A 23,185-nucleotide genomic window follows, 5' to 3' on the forward strand; every position below is an offset into this window, starting at 1 on the left:
TATTTCGGTTGTCACTTCCCCACACAAGATTACTTTTACTAGAACAACTTTTAAATTTAAAAGAAACTAATCTATTTATTTTTTGGATTTCGCTGCTAATAGACAGCAAAAACACTGTTTTTCTCCACGAAATTAAAGATATACTAAGTTCAGAATGATCGATCTCAGTCTGTATATACTGTCTAGTACTATTATATATATGCAATGCATTAACAACAACCAGTTAATAGCAATTGATCAGCAAATCATTGTAGCTGACTATTCTCTACAGAACTGCCTTACAATAATGATAGGATTCTACTGCTTTCCTATGTCCCTGGTTCACCCTGAACGCTATTTTATCAACAGAAATGAAGCCACGTTTTGATTTTCAAATGTGGCGGCAGAAATCGAGCCACGACTCGGTTTCAATGGGTTCCCCAACGTTGGATTTCACATAATCCGAATTTCTCATCTTTACTAAAAATGTTCTTAGACAATAGTCAGTTAACCCTATCATTATCTATTATTATCTCTTATTTTATAATGCTACCCGCATGTATCTGACTTCATCCATGATATAAGTGGTGCAATGGTATCATTGGTACTTTACAGAGTTTGGTCCTTTGTCGTTCTTGTGGGTTTTCTCTGGGACCCCCAGTTTTCCTCCTGTGGGTGAGAATCATACTGGTAAAGTAATTCAGCACTCCTCCCGATATGAAGCAACTGTTCTGCTTCATGTTAAACAGCCTCATTCGTGTAAGTGTGTTGTAGCAATTAGATTGTAAGCTCTTCTGGGGAGGATTGTAGATATAGAATTACAATTATACTTCAATTACAAATACAGGGTTAACCTACAAAATGTTTCCTGTGTTTTTCTGAGGAGTAGGACCTCTGACAGTGAGCTCAGCAAATGCAGAAATGAGTGGATTTTCCTGGAAAGAGAGAAGTATGTCATCTGAACTATTGCATTTAATGCTGTATATAAACAGCTTCACCACAACTTCTGGGACAGGAGGAAGCTGTGGTGGTGACTGCGCGACTGGAAGTCTTTGACGAGTGTCAGCTCTTGTACCTTTTCCTGGAGACTGTGAGTACTGTGGTCTGCAAACGTCTTGTTGATTTATTCTGATAAAGTTGTGTCTTGACTGACGTTCGATATCACCTTCACCAGCCGGTCCCTCTTTTCTCACAGAATGTACTTTTTATAGCCATGTTAGTGTTCTCCAGATCCCAGAGTGCATGTGTACTGTCTCTTTAAATGGGGACAATAGGACATTGTTGCCATCCCTATATAGAAGACTTGTTCACATTGGGGGCGTATTCAATTGACCCCAAGATTTTTTTTAAGACTGCGCTAAGTCATTTTAACACTGTTTTTTATGATTTTCGAGCGGGTTAACTTTACCCGCGATTCAATTCCATTTTTCCCGCTCAGGATTTTTTCATGAAACGGTCCTCTCGCACTCCAGTACAAGGTCTATTGAAAGTATAGTGTGTGCGTGAGGCAGCCGCGTTAAAAGCTGTTCAATTGTTTTTTAACGCGGTGTGTTAAACAGGCAAATATGCTGTTTTATCTCGCACCTCTTTGGGGTGTGATAAAAATAAAAAACCTCTGAAAACTATTTTAAATCATGTAATAATGAGAAAAAAAAAAAAGTTAAACTATGTTTATCACTAATGCCTAACAGGTAAAAGTTGATTTTCTTGTGAAAAAATAATGAAATAAAAAAAAATAATAATTTTTTTAAATCACTAATTAATTATATTTATGGATGTTTTTGGTACAAATATGTATGTACTAATGTGTTTTGACATGTATAGGTGATTCTATGTTAAAAAATAGTTCAATAAAAAAATATGCTAAAGAAAGTACTGTAATATAGATATTATCAATGTGTAATGCAATCTAATGTATTAAAATGTATGCAAATCCTGTTTTTTGTGTTATACATTACGACGTTAAATCTCCCCTTCACTCCCCTAAAAACTCGCAAACACTATGGTTAATGCGCGGGGGCAACGTATCCTCTTTTTCAATTGAATTGCACGAGTTTTCGCACTGCGTTAACTAATACCCCCCCATGTGTTAATCATTGCAAAAATGTATATTGTTGATATTGCAATGATGCTGTTATACATTGTTCTTAAACTGAAGCCAGGTGGGTTATGGGTAAGGATTGGATGGAGTTCCAGGATACAGTTGAGGGGGCTGTAGCTGCATTCATTCCCGTTTCCTTTCTCTATAGGAAGTCCTGATCAGGTGAAAGCTAGTTCTGCCTGGAAAAGATTGTAAGGGGTTAATACTGGAAGTGTCATTTGGGCATCACAGTCTTGCCCCTTAATTAATCTGAGTTTGTTCCCAGTGTCTCAGGATGTTTTCTGTGTATATATATATATATATATATATATATATATATATATATATATATACATATCTATAACTGTTGTTTTATACCTTATGCATTACATACAGTATTATATTCCGTTGGAGCCGGTATTCAAATTAGAAGCACATATTGCAACGTTCTGTCTTTTGTTTAGAGTCGGAGCGGCATGGCTTAATACAAATACACTATATGGTCAAAAGTATTCGGACGCTTGACCATTATACCAATAGGGACTGTTATGACATTGTATTCCAATACATATACTTTAAAATGGAGTTGGTCCATCTTTTGCAGAGATAACAGCTTCCACTCTTCTTGGTTCCGATAAACTACTATATCTGTGATAAAAAAAAACATACTTACCCAGCCTCTTCGGAATGCGCTGACTCCGGATCTCCTCCTTGTCTTCTTCGTTTTTCTTCATACTGCAATTGCACATGTGCAGTTCAAAGAACTGGGCATGCGCACAGACATCTCCGCTCTGTCTATAGTTGCAGTGAGCGAGCGGTGAGTGACAGGGAGGGATCATGTGATCCCTCCACACATGCGCTGCCCAGCTCTGCTCTTTGGAGCAGAGGTGGCAGCACTGAAATTTTTCAATCATGATATTATACGCCAGCCTCAGCTGGCGTACATTAACGTGACAAGTTTACGAAAAATACTATTTTTCGGAACTTGTTAGATTGCGAGAGGGAGCAGTCACCATAGTATTGAATGATGACTGCTCCCAAAAAAACGAAGCAGAATGCAAAGCAGCAGATATCCACGATATCTGCTGCGATGCACCTTTCATAAATATGCGGCACACTCCAACTTGCGTTGGATTTACGGAAAGACAGTGAAATTGTGCTAGCACAACTTCATAAATATGCCCCTAAGCAGTGGCGCACGCAGGGAGGGTTTCTGAGTCTCCAGAAATCCCCCCCAGCGCTAACTCAGTGCCCACCATATCGGCATTGTCCTATACAGCAGCCGCGGTGCTGTGAAAGAAGCGTCCGACCCTTCTTTGGCAGCGCCGCGGCTGCTGTATAGGACAGTGCTGCCGAAACGGAGCTGCTGCGCATGCGCCCGCGCATCACGGAGCAGTACGGAATAACACGGGAGGAAAAAGGAGAGTTCACTTACCCCGCTCCCGGGGAACCCACTGTGTAATGTCCGCTCAGAGGATCTGCTGTAGAAAGATCTGTCTGCGCCGTTCAACATCCAGCTGCCGAGTGAGAGTGAAAAAGTTTAAAGTCCACGCATGCGCATGCGGTGATGTCTTGTCCGATACTCGTTCTCTTAGCGATAAGCAGAGAAAGTATATTGAGTGCTGTTCCACACTAGTGTAGTCAGTTATAGTCCTTACCCTACGCGTTTCACCTAGTAATAGGCTTCATCAGGGATATCTGAAACCTTCAGATAACTCTCCTTTTTCCTCCCGTGTTATTCTGTACTGCTGCCATTCCTGGAGACTACAGTGGACAGTTTTTTCTGGAACCATTAGCTGCTACGGATGTAGCTGTTTGTGCCACATGTGTGGCTCATAGATCCTTCCAATATACATATGCAATACCATTCATCACAATTTAGGGAGTAAGCATTGTTCATCTTTTGTCGCTCTGCAGAACCTTTTAACCTGTTCAATAGCAGGGATCCTGCTGGACATTCTGCTCTGTTTATACAGCCATACACAACACAGTTTTAACCTGACAATTATTTGACATTGGAGATAAAATGATATGTCTTTATCCCTCATCTATGTCCTCATTTGTTTGTTTTATCTGTTTATATTACACTGTTGTCAGACTTGACTCCACTACATTATCTTGTATTCTATCAGGTGCCTGGGGATTACCTCAAATTTACTTGTGGTTTATCCTGGATTAGAGTTGGGTCTAATCTGTAGGTCACATGGATAGAGAAGTTTCCAAGCAGGTCTTTGAAGCAAGTGATATTTATTTGCGCACCCTGGTTGAAGGTACCAGTGAGCAGGTCAGATGGAACATGAAGAACAATTTTCAATACAAAACAGTGCTTTTTTATACTGTGTGGACACAGCCACATAGGGTAAGTCAGGCCCCTAAGGTCTTGCAATATGTTTATCCAAACATGGATTTACATGCAATGCAAAGCTAACAATATTTACACTTATCTGTGATATCCTAAAACTTGCTGTGGTTTCCTGCATCTTGTTTTAGATACAGGAAATTTAACAGCAAGTCTAATTAAACCTTTCTGTGCATTCAGGTGCTAGACCCTCACACATCAAAAGGTCTGATTAACATGAGATTAACATGGGTCCTTTCTTCAGACAGTTGCAGAATACACATTTCCTCCACCTGAGAATTCCCAAAGAAAATTTACAAGGCCCCAAACAAGTCATTTCCCTACCAAAATACACAAAAGACTTCCTCAACAAAGGCTTTTTGCATCCTCTAGCAAAGTTTATAGAAATAAAGATATTTCCTTTACCCAAAATACATACAATATAAAAAAATAAGTACATTTGCAATTATATAAATAAGTGCCCTGCGCTATTTCCTTTAAATAAATTTATACCATAAGTCAGTGGTTCCCAAACTTTTGCAGTTCACGGCACCCTTAGAGGCTCCATAATTTTTTCAAGGCACCCCTCCAAAATAGTTACCGAGCAGTACTGTTTTATAAGTAGTTGGGTCAAAAAAACGTATTAAGTATTTAGGTCAGGACAGAAATACTTATTTAGTTGTATGCAAAAATAATACACATAAATCCAAGGGAAAAATATTTTTATATATCTTTTTCAATTATATTTCTGTCAAAGAATAATTGACAACTAACTCACACTGTGACCTCCTTCATTTCCACACACTCTGCCCCCTCTGCATCCAGTCACGCTGCCCCCTCTCATGCTGCCCCTTTGCCCCCTCTCACTCTGCCCTCTGTCATGCTGCCCTCTGCCCTCTCTCATGCTGCCTCCTCTCACTCTGCCCTCTTTCACGCTGCCTCCTCTCACTCTGCCCCTCTGCCCTCTCTCACGCTGCCTTCTCTCACTCTGCCCCTCTGCCCTCTCTCACGCTGCCCCCTCTCACTCTGCCTTCTCTCACTCTGCCACTCTGCCCTCTCTCACGCTGCCTCCTCACACTCTGCCCCTCTGCCCTCTCTCACGCTGCCCCCTCTCACGCTGCCCCTCTGCCCCCTCTCATGCTGCCCCGTCTGCCCTCTCACTCTGCCCTCTCTCACGCTGCCACTCTGCCCTCTCTCATGCTGCCACTCTGCCCTCTCTCACTCTGCCTCCTGACATTCTGCCCCTCTGCCCTCTCTCACGCTGCCTCCTCTCACTCTGCCCCTCTGCCCTCTCTCACGCTGCCTCCTCTCACTTTGCCCCTCTGCCCTCTCTCACGCTGCCCCCTCTCACGCTGCTCCATCTGCCCTCTCACTCTGCCTTCTCTCACTCTGCCACTCTGCCCTCTCTCACGCTGCCTCCTCACACTCTGCCCCTCTGCCCTCTCTCACGCTGCCCCCTCTCACGCTGCCCCTCTGCCCCCTCTCATGCTGCCCCGTCTGCCCTCTCACTCTGCCCTCTCTCACGCTGCCACTCTGCCCTCTCTCATGCTGCCACTCTGCCCTCTCTCACGCTGCCTCCTGACACTCTGCCCCTCTGCCCTCTCTCACGCTGCCTCCTCTCACTCTGCCCCTCTGCCCTCTCTCATGCTGCCTCCTCTCACTCTGCCCCTCTCACTCTGCCTCTGCCTCTGCCCCACTGCCTCTCTGCCCCTCTCTCTCTGCCACCATCTCTCACTCTGCCCCCCTCTCACTCTGCCACTCTCTCTCTGACAGTATCTGGCCCTTACTCTATGCTCCTCTCTCACGCTGCCTCCTCTCACTCTGCCCTCTCTCACGCTGCCCCTCTGCCCCCTCTCACACTACCGCGTCTGCCCTCTCTCAGCGCTGCCCCTCTGCCCTCTCTCATGCTGCCACTCTGCCCTCTCTCACGCTGCCACTCTGCCCTCTCTCACGCTGCCTCCTCTCACTTTGCCCCTCTGCCTCCTCTCACTCTGCCCCCTCTCACGCTGCTCCGTCTGCCCTCTCACTCTGCCTTCTCTCACTCTGCCACTCTGCCCTCTCTCTTGCTGCCTCCTCACACTCTGCCCCTCTTCCCTCTCTCACGCTGCCCCCTCTCACGCTGCCCCTCTGCCTCCTCTCACACTGCCCCGTCTGCCCTCTCACTCTGCCCTCTCTCACGCTGCCACTCTGCCCTCTCTCATGCTGCCACTCTGCCCTCTCTCACGCTGCCTCCTGACACTCTGCCCCTCTGCCCTCTCTCACGCTGCCTCCTCTCACTCTGCCCCCTCTCACGCTGTGCCCGCTGCCCCCCTTTCACTTTGCCACACTCTCTGCCACTTTTATTCTGCCCCTCTCACTCTGCCCCTCTGCCTCTCTGCCCCTCTCTCTCTGCCACCGTCTCTCACTCTGCTGCCACTCTTCCCCCCTCTCACTCTGCCACTCTCTATCTGACAGTCTCTGGCCCTTTCTCTATGCTCCTCTCTCACTCTGCCGCCACTCTGCCCCCCTCCGCCACACTGCCCCCCCCCCTCCGCCGCAGCCAGCCAGAGGAAAAGGAAAAAAAACCCCAAAACTTACCAATCCGCGCGGCGCCGGGACCCAGCATCCTCCTCTCTCCCGCAGCTTGTCACTGATTGTCGGGCGCGCTGCAGGAGAGAGGAGGATGCTGGGTCCTGGTGCCGCGCGGATTGGTAAGTTTTTTTTTTGCTTTTTTCTCTGGCTGGTCACGGCACCCCAGTGACAGCGCCGTGGCACCCCTGGGAGCCGCAGCACACACTTTGGGAACCGCTGCATAAGTTATTTATAAGTGATCCAGTCACGCAATACAAATACCTCAAAGTCTGGGGTTGAGGGTGAGGGTGAGAGTGACAGTGTGCGTGTGAGATGTGAGACTGAGAGGTTGAGGGTGAGAGTGATAGTGTGAGTGGGAGATGGTGAGACTCAGAGTTATGAATCCAGAGTCTGCAGAGTTATGAATCCAATACAAATAGATTGATAGTGTGCATGTGAGATTGTGAGACTGAGAGGATGAGGAGGGCAGGGTGAGGGCGAGAGTGACAGTGTGGGTGAGAGTGTGAGAGTGATAGTGTGGGTGTGAGAAAAAGCGAGGGACAAAGGGGCACACATAGTATTCAAGAATTTGCCTCCCAAATATAAGACACATGCATGCGCATGTGGCTAAAATTACGCAATTTTCTCAGCCTCACCCCCTACGCTCATACCTCTCCGGAAACTCCCAGTCTGACACTATAAAAAGCTGGCAAGTATGGATGAGGCTTGACAGTATTAGTAAATGATAAATTGGCATTACCCTGTTTGTACACAATATAATAATAATGTAATTAAGTATGATATACATAATAGAGAATAGTGTGTTCAGAGTTATGAATCCAATACAAATACCTCAAGGTCTATTATTATTATTATCTTTAACTTATAAGGCGCCACAAAGGGTCCGCAGCGCCGTACATTACATATACAGAAAACAGAACCAAGACACAACATGTAAAGCAAATCAGATTATATCTGACAGATAGTGAAAGCGATAGTAGAAATCAACAAGAAGAAGGCCGAAGATTATTAAAAAGGTCTATTGTTTTTCTGTGTAAAAATCCAATGGGGATCTTTTTACCTGCCTCAGCCCAAATGGAAATACTAATTAACTAAATAGACAGCTGCAGCTTCATATAATATAGAAGCCACACTAATGAATTACTTATAATAGGAGGGGCCAATCCGCAATCAGCCAATCAGAAGCAGCTGCAGAGTGCTGCTGTTAGTCATTCTTACCATTGCATCTCGTTACACCACCCCCCCAACAACCACAAGAGATATACTCCTTGTGGCTGGATCACTTCTATAATTTATTTGTGGCTGGATGACGTAGAAATAAATTATTGTCGATATTTACTTTAATTAAGGGTGCAGGGCGCCGCTGTATATGATTGCAAATGTACTGATTTGTTTTATAATGTGTTGTACTTCTGTATAGGAAATTTATTTATTTCTTACACAGTGTCAGGGGAGAAAATTGGATTTTTGTAACTTTTCTAAAGGAAGCCTCATACTAATTAATTCTCTTCACATGAAGTGACCAACATGTCTTTTTAGCCTTAAAGCACAGCAGGGAGTCAGTACCTGTTATCCTGCCTTGTTAAAGTGAAAGTAAACCTCTGAACAATGTGATTTAGGATATCACAGATTGCTGTAAATTTTGTTAACTTTGCATTGCATTTAAATCCACGTTTGGAGAACATATTGCCTCCTGATACTAAATATTTGATGTAATATCTCAGTCCTTTAGGAGCCATCTAGGATCAGGGGGCTGTGTTACACCCTGCTAATATATGTGTCAGAATGTGTATAAAAGTTTGACCTTGTAATGTATCATTATTCCATCTGTACCTTTCTGGAGATCACTAGTACCACAAACTAGTGTAACTGTCCTTGTTAGGACACTTGAGCTAATAAACATCACTGCTTCAAGATCCCGCTTTGACGCCTACTTACCTGCTGTAATTCCTGTGACCTGCAGATTAGTACAAATCTAATCCATTAACTGGCTGTTTTGAGGTTGAAACCCAGTGTCTAGTGCCAAAGCACTGCCCGCTACACTGCAGCTCTGGCCAGTCTGATAGTCCAGGAGGAACCCTCCCCAGCAACCCTGATCTGAAGGCAAGAGATTAGGGGTACCAGCCCAGGTGTACCAGCAAGGGGGTACACTAGCAGAGAGAGTTACTTAGAAGGAACCAGTTGTAGGTGCCACTAAGAAGCCTAGTGGTAGCAGCAGCAAAAGCCTCTCCTACTGTGGTTAGAGTGCACATTTGGGATAAAGAAAGGGGATAGTGGCAAGGCAAGCCCAGTCGGGTCCCAGCAACACAACGGACAGGGTGGTATAGAAGTTCCATCCCGTCACACACCTCACAACAGAAGTACATACATCTGAATCCAGGGGGTAAATCTATCAAGCGGGTTTGAAAAAGTGGAGATGTTGCCTATAGCAACCAATCAGATTATAGCTGTCATTTTGTAGAATGTACTAAATAAATGACAGCTAGAATCTGATTGGTTGCTATAGGCAACATCTCTACTTTTTCAAACCCGCTGCTTGATAAATATATCCCCTGATCTATTTCAGCCACACACCCTTGCTGTACTCCTTACCTGTGCTGCTTCTCCTACTGTAAAGAGTTGTAAGTATAAGATGCAGTACAGACGTATGTGTACTAGAGATGTTCACTGACCCCCGTGTTCTGGTTTTGGATCTGGATTAACTTCGTGTTTTGGTTTTGGTTTTGGCAAAGCCGCCTTTGTGTGTTTTGGTTTTGGATCTGTATTTTTTAGAAAAATTGCTAAAATATGCTAAAATTACATAATTTTGCTCTTTTTTTGTTCCTACATTATTATTAACCTCAATAACACTAATTTCAAGTCATTTGTAGTCAATTTTGACCACCTCACAGGTCACAATATTATTTTCATACACTTTCGGACAAATACTGCAGCGACCTGGCTGGATGTTAAGTGACAGAACAATGACCCAAACACACAGCTATTCCTAGCACATCTAGGACACATTGGCACACAGCAGTGTCAGTAAAGAAAAGTGGTGCAATTAGCAATAGAGCAATGGAGCTCTCCTTTTTGTGTGTAACGAATATAATGCCGTACAATTTGACTGCAGATTTACACCAAGCCTGCCAGCCCTAGTATTTGTATTTCAGCAATGACAATTAGCAATGGAGCAATGGAGCTCTCATCTTTGTGTTTAACCTATATAACACGGTACAATTTGACTGCAAATTTACACCAAGCCTGCCAGCCCTAGTATTTGTTTTTCAGCAATGACAATTAGCAATGGAGCAATGGAGCTCTCCTCTTTGTGTGTAACGTATATAACGCCGTACAATTTGACTGCAGATTTACACCAAGCCTGCCAGCCCTAGTATTTGTATTTCAGCAATGACAATTAGCAATGGAACAATGGAGCTCTCCTCTTTGTGTTTAACCTATATAACACCGTACAATTTGAATGCAGATTTACACCAAACCTGCCAGCCCTAGTATTTGTATTTCAGCAATGACAATTGGCAATAGAGCAATGGAGCTCTCCTCTTTGTGTGTTACCTATATAACACAGTACAATGTGACTGCAGATTTACACCAAGCCTGCCAGCCCTAGTATTTGTATTTCAGCAATGACAATTAGCAATGGAGCTCTCCTGAATGTCACTGTAGACTTTGAAGAACACTGTTACCTCCTCCTCTTTCTATTCTATACCTATGACGCTGGCCAACTGCTCTACAGACTGTGCTACCCCTTCTGTGTCCCTCTCTGAAATGGCGCTAGATCGACGTGGAGGGCGGTACTTATAGAATCCAAAACTGATGAGATCCGACGAAGTTACGATGACGTTTTGTCTCGTTTTCAATTCCGAATGCGCACGAAAGTACCGAGCCAGCTCACCTCGGTACTCGGATCTTCTAAGTTCGGGTGTGTTTGGTGCTCGGGGAACCGTGCCTGAGCATCTCTAATGTGTACGCATTTTGGTGCGCATGTGCAGTACAGAAATGTGTCACTCATGAACAGACTATTCTATTTTGGATTAGAGAAGAAATTCAATGGACATGTGTTGGAAGTTGAGAATGTATATCTAACTTCCACAATTCTCCTCTAGTGTGAAAACAGGAAGTGGTGAGAGAGATTAACCCCCGAGGGAACGACGGAGAGACTGTTGTATCCACTATATTACAGTGTGATAATTGCTGCTGTGAGCAGGGATGCTCTCTATGGGCAGACATTAGCCAGCTAAGCCATGAAAATGGGAAGAAAATGGATAAAGAACATTGTTGTTATGAAACAAGGAGGTAAGAGTTCATTTTGAATTCAACTCTCCACCACAGAAAATGTAAATTTTTATGATAAAAGACAGAAAAAAAGTAATCTCCACCTGCGGGAAGGGATCTTTATAGTAAGAGTAGTGAATAATGTGTTATTATAACCAGCACCAGGAGTCAGGGAAGACCTCTATATAATGCTACAAGTACTACATACCACCAATCTGTCGGATTCTGAAAATTGAGTCTGACTAAAGACTTTTGCAGAGTTGAGCCCAGCTCACCATTATTAGCTGGAACACACAGTGCCCCCTACCTGAACTCTATATTTACGGATAAAGCCCAGACCAAATGCTGCTAATTAATCTATGGAAAATGACCCTGGTCTGCACACCTGATCCCTGTGCAGTATAACTGTGTATATAAGGTGACATAGAGAGGTTTACTTCCACGTGATACTTCTATATTACTGCAAACACCACTAACTACAAGTTGAGGACTGTTGCGTCCCTCTGATATCAGGTGGGTGCTTCTGTCCTGGAGAGGAGTAGTTCCTGAATTAGTGAGACAAAGCATTTCATACCTCTCTGTCCACAGCATTCCATCCAGGTGTAATCTCACTCTATTGTCCCATCTATTGGTTTATCTGTCCTGTCTCTTCTCCTGGGTGGGGCGGTGGCTCAGAGGCAAACACAGGATTTCTAGAGGGAAGGTTTCCATAAAAAAACAAGAACAAACTGAAAACAGACACTTTTTTTTGTACTGGAATTGTTTGAGTGTAAATAAGAAGTTTGGTTGAGTCACAGGGATATATTTACTAAACTGCGGGTTTGAAAAAGTGGAGATGTTGCCTATAGCAACCAATCAGATTCTAGCTGTCATTTTGTAGAATGTACTAAAGAAATGACAGCTGGAATTTGATTGGTTGTTATAGGCAACATCTCCACTTTTTCAAACCCGCAGTTCAGTAAATATACCACACAGAGTGTAAGATGTAATTTAATAACAACTGGTGCAGAAGCAGCTACTGAGAGGAGTTTCCTCCACTGTTTCCACTTGTCGGCTTTATTCACAGTTTTCGGGAAATTTGGCCCTGATCAGGAAATGTTTGTGAAACCTTGGTAATTCTATCTTATTTTAATATATATTATTAATATATATGTAGTTTAACTTTAATATTTATTTTTTTATTAAAAACATGGCCACCGCCGGGCTTCCAATACATTTGGCGGTACATGGGCATGGGAGATTTTTCCAAATGTACAGCATGACAATGACCTAAATAGAAGTAGTACTGTGCAGTTTATATACATGTAGCGCATGAAAATGACAAAGATAAGTGATTATACGAGTGTCCAAATGTACAGCATGAACACGACATAAATAGAAGTGGTACTGTGTAGTGTATATATGTATATCATGAACATACCATAAATAGAAGTGGTACTGTGCAGTGTATATATGTATAACATCAACAAAACATAAATGGAAGTGTTACTGTGCAGTGTATATATGTATAACATGAACATAACATAAATGGAAGTGGTACTGTGCAGTGTATATATGTATAACATGAACATGACATAATTGGAAGTGGTACTGTGCAGTGTCCACACATTCAGCATAGCAAAAATTTAGAAATACATGTAAAACAGAAATCAGACAGTAGTGCTGTATTCAGATTTGAAAACTAGAATTAGAACAGTAAAATGTACATAGCTGTAATAAATTGTTCCATAAAAAAGAATGAGGCATAAAGTAAGATGATGAAGTAATGTGAACACTGCTTTCCATAAAACTGACCATCTAACCAAATTAATATTACTCTACAAAACTAATATTATTCTCCTCTCACAAACAATTAAAATTAAACTATTAAACATAGTGCTATAGTTACTCGACAAGTGCTGCACTTAATAACAGGTCATTTACTTTCTGTATTTTCTATGTCAGAGAAAAACACTAGAGCACTAGATACAAAACTGTAAAAATAATACACTAGAGGCAAAGTGATGGCAGCCATTTTGTTGAGGCCAATGTTCATTAAAAAAAATATATATATGCAGATGCTTCTGGAAATGTGTCCTAGGCTGCAGACAATGTGTTATACTCGATTTAATATACACACTAACTGGAAGGTTCCATGATTAGAGAAAGGGGGGGGGGGGTTTCTGGGTGAGCTCCTGTGGCTCTGGGGAGATGATAGCAATATCTGCTCATCCTGTATCTTCTCTTGAGTGTGGAATGAGTGGAGATTGAGTGAGGGACAGCAGAACAGGACACACAAGATGGATTGGAGGAATGAATGGGAATAATTAGAGTGTCATCTTGAGCCATGTCCTGGGGGACAGAAATACTGAGGGAAAACAGAATGTTGTCATGTCCTGAGTGTGTTTATATGGAGGGAATGACAGGTTGAAGCCAAATCTTGAGTGTGTAGTTACTGAAGAAAGAGGATATAGCAGCACCCTTGGTGTGCAGATATGGAGGGAAAATACTATATGGCCGCACCCTTGGGGTGTATATATTAGAGATGGGTGGGCTCGGTTTCCTTGAAATCGATCCCATGCAAACTTTGGGGTTCAGAGTACCGAGCCGAGTCGCCTTGGTACTCTCGCGCCTATTCGGATTCCAAGACGAGGGAAAACATCATCGTGACGTCGTCGGATCTTGGGAGTTTTAGAAGGAATAAATAACTGCCTCCATGGTGATCTAGCACCATTTGAGAGAGGGACAGAGGAGGGTTAGGTAGCAGTAATTGAGCAGAAATTCACCAGTAATTGAGCAGGAAGAGAGCAGGAGGAGAGGAGTATAGAGGAGGCATTTTTCCTAATTTACACTACAAAGTGTTTGGGGTGTCATATTCCCCATTCGGAAAAAAAACTATCTTGACTGCTGAAATTCTAATATGCCAGCACTCTATATTTCTGAATTTACACTACAGAGTGTTTGGGGTGTCATTAAAATGGATTCACAGCAGTACACATATGAGCAGGAGCAGCAAGCAGCTGCTGCCACCAGTACTGATGGTAGTCTTCCCTGTACATCATCTGGTAAAGTCTATGTAAAATTACATAGTCTTTTGAAGTCAGGGAAAAAATCACACCAAAAAACACCTTTTACCGTGTTGAAGAGAAAAAGATCTGTAATAGAGGAAAAGTTAACTGTCGCTAAAAAATTTTTTGCCAACATGCCATTCTACACACGCAGTGGCAAAGAAAGAATGAGGCCTTCGCCTTTCTCTATTAGTGCGAGATCTAAAAATGTTACTTCTTGTAAGGTCAATCGTGACCAAGCAAGACCAAGTAATTCAGAGTCCAAAAGTGGTGAACAACTACTGTTACGTTTGAAAATAGGGAGCTGCAAGAAAACAGTAAGGCATTAGAGGAAAATGTATGCTCAGAATCAGAAATGACACCAATCCCTGAGGAGAGTCCATCCACGGAGTGGTATGTGTAATTCTGAGCATTCTGATAGTGTACCCATAAAGAAGGGCCCTTTCAGCATTTCTGCTGATGTGTGCCTGAGCAGCCCGAGTGTAGCCGGTGATACACCAAGTGAGGATGACACTTTGTCTTTAGAAGAGGATGTGGGGGAGATTTGTGTAACCGACAAGGGCGCTAATGAGGATGTTGATGAGGATGAGGTTGTTTGTGTAAGTCCTGCACCAGTGGAAGCAGTTCTGGCACGTGACAAGAAGAAGGCCATCGTCATGCCTGGACATAAGGCCAAAAATGCCACTTCTTATATGTGGAATTATTTCTACCCAAATCCTGACAACAATTGTATAGCCATTTGTAGTGTATGTAAAGCCACAGTCAGTCGAGGGAGGGACCTTAACCATCTTGGAACTAGGGATGTGCACCGGCGACTTTTGAGGTCTCGTGTTTTGTGTTTTGGATCCGGATTTTCGTTATTTTTGAGGTTCGGATTTGTCTCGCAAAACACTTGACGAAAGGTCTCGGTTCGGATTTAAGGTATTGGATTCGGATTTTTTTTGAAAAAAACATAAAAAGTTTAAAAATCAAGTTTTTGGGCTTATTTTCACTCCTAGGCTATTATTAACCTCAATAACATTCAATAACAAGCATTTCCACTAATTTACAGTGTATTCTGAACACCTCACAATATAGTTATTAGTCCAAAACGTTGCAACAAGGTATCTTTCTGGACTGCGTAGAGGAGTGGGTCACCACAATATATTAAAAACCCTGAACTTTTATGATTCGCACCAATAATTGTACCTGGACTGCGTAGAGGAGTGGGTCACCACAATATCTTAAAAACCCTGAACTTTTATGATTCGCACCAATAATTGTACCTGGACTGCGTAGAGGAGTGGGTCACCACAATATCTTAAAAACCCTGAACTTTTATGATTCGCACCAATAATTGTACCTGGACTGCGTAGAGGAGTGGGTCACCACAATATATTAAAAACCCTGAACTTTTATGATTCGCACCAATAATTGTACCTGGACTGCGTAGAGGAGTGGGTCACCACAATATATATTAAAAACCCTGAACTTTTATGATTCGCACCAATAAATGTACCTGGACTGCGTAGAGGAGTGGGTCACCACAATATATTAAAAACCCTGAACTTTTATGATTCGCACCAATAATTGTACCTGGACTGCGTAGAGGAGTGGGTCACCACAATATATTAAAAACCCTGAACTTTTATGAATCGCACCAATAAATGTACCTGGACTGCGTAGAGGAGTGGGTCACCACAATATATATTAAAAACCCTGAACTTTTATGAATCGCACCAATAAATGTACCTGGACTGCGTAGAGGAGTGGGTCACCACAATATATTAAAAACCCTGAACTTTTATGATTCGCACCAATAATTGTACCTGGACTGCGTAGAGGAGTGGGTCACCACAATATATTAAAAACCCTGAACTTTTATGATTCGCACCAATAATTGTACCTGGACTGCGTAGAGGAGTGGGTCACCACAATATCTTAAAAACCCTGAACTTTTATGATTCGCACCAATAATTGTACCTGGACTGCGTAGAGGAGTGGGCACTGGGCACCACAATAAAATATATAAAAAACCTTCAACAGATCTGCATTACACTACACATACGGCTGCTCCTCCATCCTCTCCATCATATACATGTTGGAGTTTTAGCGTGTGACAACCTCTTGTTTTTGATAATGTCAGTGCATTTTGAATATTTTTCAATTTGCCCCACACCACTGAATGTACTTTATCTATGATACGCAATACGCATCTATCTATCTTGACTGCGTAGTGTGGTGGCCCCGGTACACAATTTGGTACCGAGGCCACAATATAATTAAAAAACCCTCCACGTGTCTGAATTCCACCAAACAAGTATCTGGACTGCATAGTGGGGTGGCCCCGGTACCCAATTTGATACCGGGGCCACAATACCTCCTCCAAACATGGTACAGACAATTCGTCATTGAGATCCCAGACAGACAGGGTCAAAGTGTTATTGTTTGACTTTGTAAACCCAAAAAACTGTCCCTGTTGCACATAGTTGTGCAATGAAGACTGACTTTTTCATTTAAAGGCACGATCTTTCAAGTGTAGTGTTTGTAAGTCTAAGTCATATTATACTTTTGGTAAAATTGGTTTATTTTGTTCCTCTTTATGGTAATTAATTAGTAATAGAATTAAAGTAGGAAATAGAATTAAAGTATGAAATAGAATTAAAGTAGGAAATAGAGTGGTATAGAGTTGTAGTGTGGTATAGATAGAGTGGTCCACACAATATAATAATAAAACCCTCAACTGGTCTGAATTCCACCAAACAAGTATCTGGACTGCGTAGTGGGGTGGCCCCGGTACACAATTTGGTACCGAGGCCACAATATAATTAAAAAATTGGGCATCAACTGTCACCGTTGTTTAATATCTGATACACCTAAATATGGACTGCACAGTGGAGTGGCCCCGGTAGTAAATTTGGTGCCGGGGCCACAATACCTCCTCCAACTTCCAAGTGTAGTGTTTATAAAGACACACAGCGTCGAAGTGTTATTAGTTGACTTTCTTAACCCTAAAATTGTCCCTGTTGCAAATATTCGTGCAATGGACAGTTACTTTTCTATTGAAAGACTCAAGCTTTCAAGTGTAGTGTTTATAAAATATAAACAACAATACAGTAGTTTTAGAGCACGTCAATACCTCTTGTTTTAAATTATGACACGGCATTTTACTTTTGGTTTAATTTCTTGAATTTTTTTACATTTGGTTTTACTTTTTGAACATGGCAAACGACTGTTGCTTGGTCATATAATGCAAAAAAAAAAGTTCCAAGATGGAATTGTCCTTGGGCCCTCACACCCACCCTTATGTTGTTGAAATAGGACATGCACACTTTAACAAACCAATCATTTCAGCGACAGGGCCTACCAAACAACTTTGGCTGAAATGATTGGTTTGTTTGGGCCCCCACACCAAAAAAGCTATTCATCTCTCCCTGTACAGACTAAACAGGCTCTACTGAGGCAAGATGTCGTCCTCATCCTCAACCTCTGATTCCTCTCCCCCTACAGTGTGTACTTCCTCCTCATCACACATTATCAATTCGTCCCCGCTGGACTCCACAACCACAGGTCCCTCTGTAGTATCTGGAGGGCAGTGCTGTACTTCATTGAGGAATTGATTATTCATTTTTATAAACATCATTTTTTCAACGTTGTGAGGAAGCAACCTCCTTCGCCGCTCACTGACCAGGTTCCCCGCTGCACTAAAAACTCTTTCCGAGTACACACTGGAGGGGGGACAACTCAGGTAAAATAGAGCCAGTTTGTACAGGGGCTTCCAAACTGCCTTTTTTTCCTGCCAGTAACAATATGGACTGTCTGACATGTCTACTTGGATGGTGTCAGCAAAGTAATCATCCACAATTTTTTCTATTGTGACAGCATCCAATGCAGCGAGAGTAGACATGTCTGCAATGGTTGGCAGGTCCTTCAGTCCGGACCAGATGTTATCAGCATCCCCGCCAGTGCCTCTTTTGGGGAAACTGAGCTTTTTCCTCGCAGCCATAGATGTGGAAGAAAATGAGGGTGGAGCTGTTGGCATGTCACGGTCCTCTTCAGAGGACAATCTCCTGACCAGCAGGTCTTTGCACCGCTGTAGACTTGTGTCCGCCGGAAACAGAGACACAACATACGCTTTAAACCGAGGATCGAGCACGGTGGCCAGAATGTATTCCTCTGACTTTAAAAGAGTGACCACCCTCGGATCCTGGCAAAGCGTACGAAGGGCTACATCCACAAGAGCTACATGCTTGGTGTAATCGCAATGGCTTACCAGCTCCTCCCTCACTTTCTCCAGCTGCTTCTGCAACAGCCTGATCAGGGGAATGACCTGACTCAAGCTGGCAGTGTCGGAACTGACTTCTCGTGTGGCAAGTTCAAATGGCTGCAGAACCTTGCACAACACGGAAATCAGTCTCCACTGCGCTTGACTGAGGCGCATCCCCACTCCTTTGCCTATGTCGTAGGTGGCTGTGTAGGCCTGAATGGCCTTTTGCTGCTCCTCCATCCTCTGCAGCATATAGAGGGTGGAGTTCCAGTGCGTCACAACCTCTTGTTTGAGGTGATGGCAGGGCAGGTTCAAGCTTTTTTGATGTGCCTCTAGTCTGCGGTAGGCACTGGCTGAATGCCGAAAGTGTCCAGCAATTTTGCGGGCCACCGCAAGCATCTCCTGCACACCCCTGTCACTCTTGAGGTAATGCTGCACCACCAAATTAATGGTGTGGGCAAAACATGGGACGTGCTGGAAATTGCCCATATTTAATGCCCGCACAATGTTACTGGCATTGTCTGACACCACAAATCCCCATGAGAGTCTAAGTGGGGTAAGCCACTGGGAGATAATTTCCCTCATTTTCTCTAATATGTTGTCAGCGTTGTGCCTCTTATTAAAGCCTGTAATGCACAATGTTGCCTGCCTTTGCATGAGCAGCCATTTTGTAGATGCTGCTACTGATGCAGCTGTTGCTGTTGCTGCGGAAGGGGATGCATCTACCCAGTGGGCTGTCACAGTCATATAGTCCTTCGTTTGCCCAGAACCACTTGTCCACATGTCCGTGGTTAAGTGGACAGTGGGTACAACCGCATTTTTAAGAGCACTGAGGACACTTGATCGTACTTCTCTGTACATTTTTGGTATCGCCTGCCTAGTGAAGTGGAATCTCGAGGGGATTTGGTACCGGGGACACAATACCTCCATCAACCCTCTAAATCCCACTCCACTGATGGCGGACACCGGGCGCACGTCTAACACCAACATTGCAGTTACAGCCGCAGTTATACGCTTTGCAATAGGGTGACTACTATCGTATTTGGTGGTCATGGCAAACGACTGTTGGACGGTCAATTGTTTTGTGAAAGACTTAGCGGTCTTACGACTTCCCCTCTGGGAAGATGACCGACTAACAGCAGCAACAGCAGCAGTGGCAGTAGTAGGCGTACCGCTGCAGGATTCCTCGGATGAATCCCGTATTGAGGAGGACTCAGTCTGGCTGCTGACTTGGGCTGCAGGACTGAATCTGATGGAGATTGTGGAGGAAGTTGACGAGGAGGGTGTTGCTGGTGTGTATCCAACTGGACCACGGGATTTAGGTGTCCCTGTACCGATGAGGGTCCTAGCCCCAGTTCCTGAACTAACCACTGAACTATGAAGGTTATTCAGGTGACGTATAAGGGAGGATGTTCCTAGGTGGGCAAGATCCTTACCCCTGCTTATTTGAGCTTTACATAAGCTACATATTGCCATACATTGGTTGTCTGGATTTGGATAAAAATAACTCCAGACCGAAGAGGTGCATTTTTTGGTCTTCTGACCAGGCATGACGATGGGCTTTTTCATCCCATGGACATCAGCTGTTTCCCCCCCTGGTGCCTCATTTACAATAACCACATCACCATCCTCATCATCAAGTTCCTCCACAGCGCCAGCTACATCATCAATAGCCTCCTCCCGTGCCACCTCTTCCCGTACAGTGATGGGAAGGTCAGGCTTGACAACCACCAACACCCTTGGACTCGCCTTGGGGATTTGTGATAATTTCTCTTTAGAAGGCAGAGTTGTTTGCTGTTTTGTTGCTGACAGCATAACTCTCTTCAATTTTTTGTAGGGGGGGGGAGGAGGAGGAGGGCTAAGATCCGTGGGTGAAGCTGAACCACTAGTCATGAACACGGGCCAGGGCCTAAGCCGTTCCTTGCCACTCCGTGTCGTAAATGGCATATTGGCAACTTTACGTTTCTCCTCAGATGATTTAAAGTTTCTCTTTTTGCTACTTTTTCTTAACTTGGGCTTTTTGGATTTTACATGCCCGGTACTACGAGATTGGGCATCGGGCTTGGAAGATGACGTTGATGGCATTTCATCGTCTATGTCATGACTAGTGGCAGCAGCTTCAGCATTAGGAGGAAGTGGGTCTTGATCTTTCCCTACTTTATCCTCCAAATTTTTGGTCTCCATTATATGTAGCACAAGATACTGCAGAATGTGTGAACTTGGTAATATTGCAGTACCAATGGACTTATACTGCTGGATTGGTTTTGCAAATTTGGTTATAATTATTATATATTTTTTTTTTTTTTAATTTTTTATTTTTTTTTACTTTTTTTTTATTTTTAAAAAACTTGGGAATAGTGGGGAAATAACTATGCCCTTAGAAGCACAGAGCACAGGACACAGCACCACTGGACTGAACAGGACACGGCACAGGACCCAGCAGCACTACGGAACTAAGCAGGACAGAGCACAGGACACAGCACCACTGGACTGATACTGCAGAATGTGTGAACTTGGTAATATTGCAGTACCAATGGACTTATACTGCTGGATTGGTTTTGCAAATTTGGTTATAATTATTATATATTTTTTTTTTTTTAAATTTTTTATTTTTTTTTACTTTTTTTTTATTTTTAAAAAACTTGGGAATAGTGGGGAAATAACTATGCCCTTAGAAGCACAGAGCACAGGACACAGCACCACTGGACTGAACAGGACACGGCACAGGACCCAGCAGCACTACGGAACTCAGCAGGACAGAGCACAGGACACAGCACCACTGGACTGATACTGCAGAATGTGTGAACTTGGTAATATTGCAGTACCAATGGACTTATACTGCTGGATTGGTTTTGCAAATTTGGTTATAATTATTATATTTTTTTTTTTTTTTAAATTTTTTTTTTTTTTTTACTTTTTTTTTATTTTTAAAAAACTTGGGAATAGTGGGGAAATAACTATGCCCTTAGAAGCACAGAGCACAGGACACAGCACCACTGGACTGAACAGGACACGGCACAGGACCCAGCAGCACTACGGAACTCAGCAGGACAGAGCACAGGACACAGCACCACTGGACTGATACTGCAGAATGTGTGAACTTGGTAATATTGCAGTACCAATGGACTTATAATGCTGGATTGGTTTTGCAAATTTGGTTATAATTATTATATATTTTTTTTTTTTAAAATTTTTTATTTTTTTTTACTTTTTTTTTATTTTTAAAAAACTTGGGAATAGTGGGGAAATAACTATGCCCTTAGAAGCACAGAGCACAGGACACAGCACCACTGGACTGAACAGGACACGGCACAGGACCCAGCAGCACTACGGAACTCAGCAGGACAGAGCACAGGACACAGCACCACTGGACTGATACTGCAGAATGTGTGAACTTGGTAATATTGCAGTACCAATGGACTTATAATGCTGGATTGGTTTTGCAAATTTGGTTATAATTATTATATATTTTTTTTTTTTTAAATTTTTTATTTTTTTTTACTTTTTTTTTATTTTTTAAAAACTTGGGAATAATGGGGAAATAACTATGCCCTTAGAAGCACAGAGCACAGGACACAGCACCACTGGACTGAACAGGACACGGCACAGGACCCAGCAGCACTACGGAACTCAGCAGGACAGAGCACAGGACACAGCACCACTGGACTGATACTGCAGAATGTGTAAACTTTGTAATATTGCAGTACCACTGGACTTTTACTGCTGAATGTGTGAACTTGGTAATATTGCAGTACCAATGGGCTTATACTGCAGGATTGGTTGTGCAAATTTTGTGGTAATTAAAAAAAATTAAAGTAGTTTTTGGTATTTTTTAAAAAAACTTTTTTTTATTTTTTTAAACACAGGGGAATATTGGGGAAATAACTATGCCCTTAGAAGCACAGAGCACAGGACACAGCACCACTGGACTGAACAGGACACAGCACTGGACCCAGCAGCACCACTGACCTCAGAAGGACAGAGCACAGCACACAGCACCACTGGACTGATACTGCAGAACACAGCACAGCACAGCACAGCACAGCACAGCACTAAACAGCACAGCACAGAACTAAACAGCACAGAACTAAACAGCACAGAACTAAACAGCACAGAGGACCACCTAACACACCCTCCCTCTACCCTGATCAATGCCCGAGTGAAGATGGCGGCGACTAGCGGGGAATTTATAGGATCCGAGTATCGCGAGATCCGACAACGGGATTATGAGTCAGAGCCTCAGTTTCACTTTTGAATTTGGCGCCAATACCCGGATCTGTCTCGGATCCGACTCGGATCCGCAACGTTCGGGTGGGCTCGGATTTCATAAATCCGAGTGCGCTCATCCCTACTTGGAACCTCATCCATGTTACGCCATTTGACGAGAGTTCATGGCAAGGTGTTGGGAAAAGCTGAAAGTTATGGCAAAAAATAACAACAAACACTCCATCATCAGCTAGGACCCTTCTCTCACCTACATCCCGACGCCTGCAATCTACACCCACAACACCGTTCTCATCAATATCCTGAGTAGCGATCGGAGTTAGCCCTGCATCCAACTTGGTAAGGCTCGATGACTCCTGCACTATAATTGATTCCTCTGAAGAATGTTTGAGAGTTAGTCCCACTGCTGCTGCTGCTGCTGCTGC

General features: G+C 43.2%; 1 protein-coding gene across 2 annotated transcripts in view; it reads left to right on the forward strand.

Annotated features, from left to right (window-relative positions):
• The first annotated feature begins 941 nt into the window (after positions 1-941).
• LOC142140690 (transient receptor potential cation channel subfamily M member 2-like) overlaps positions 942-23,185 on the forward strand; it is a 131,524-nt gene continuing 109,280 nt past the window's right edge. Inside the window, exon 1 of one of the 2 annotated variants that reach the window (XM_075198478.1) lies at positions 942-1,069. The gene's annotated coding sequence lies outside the window, so the exon portion shown is untranslated. Of the gene's footprint in view, positions 1,070-11,123; positions 11,265-23,185 lie in introns of those variants that run through there. The other variant, XM_075198479.1, reaches the window with a different exon arrangement.

The sequence above is a fragment of the Mixophyes fleayi genome, chromosome 2 (genome assembly GCF_038048845.1).
Source record: "Mixophyes fleayi isolate aMixFle1 chromosome 2, aMixFle1.hap1, whole genome shotgun sequence".
Taxonomy (NCBI): domain Eukaryota; kingdom Metazoa; phylum Chordata; class Amphibia; order Anura; family Limnodynastidae; genus Mixophyes; species Mixophyes fleayi.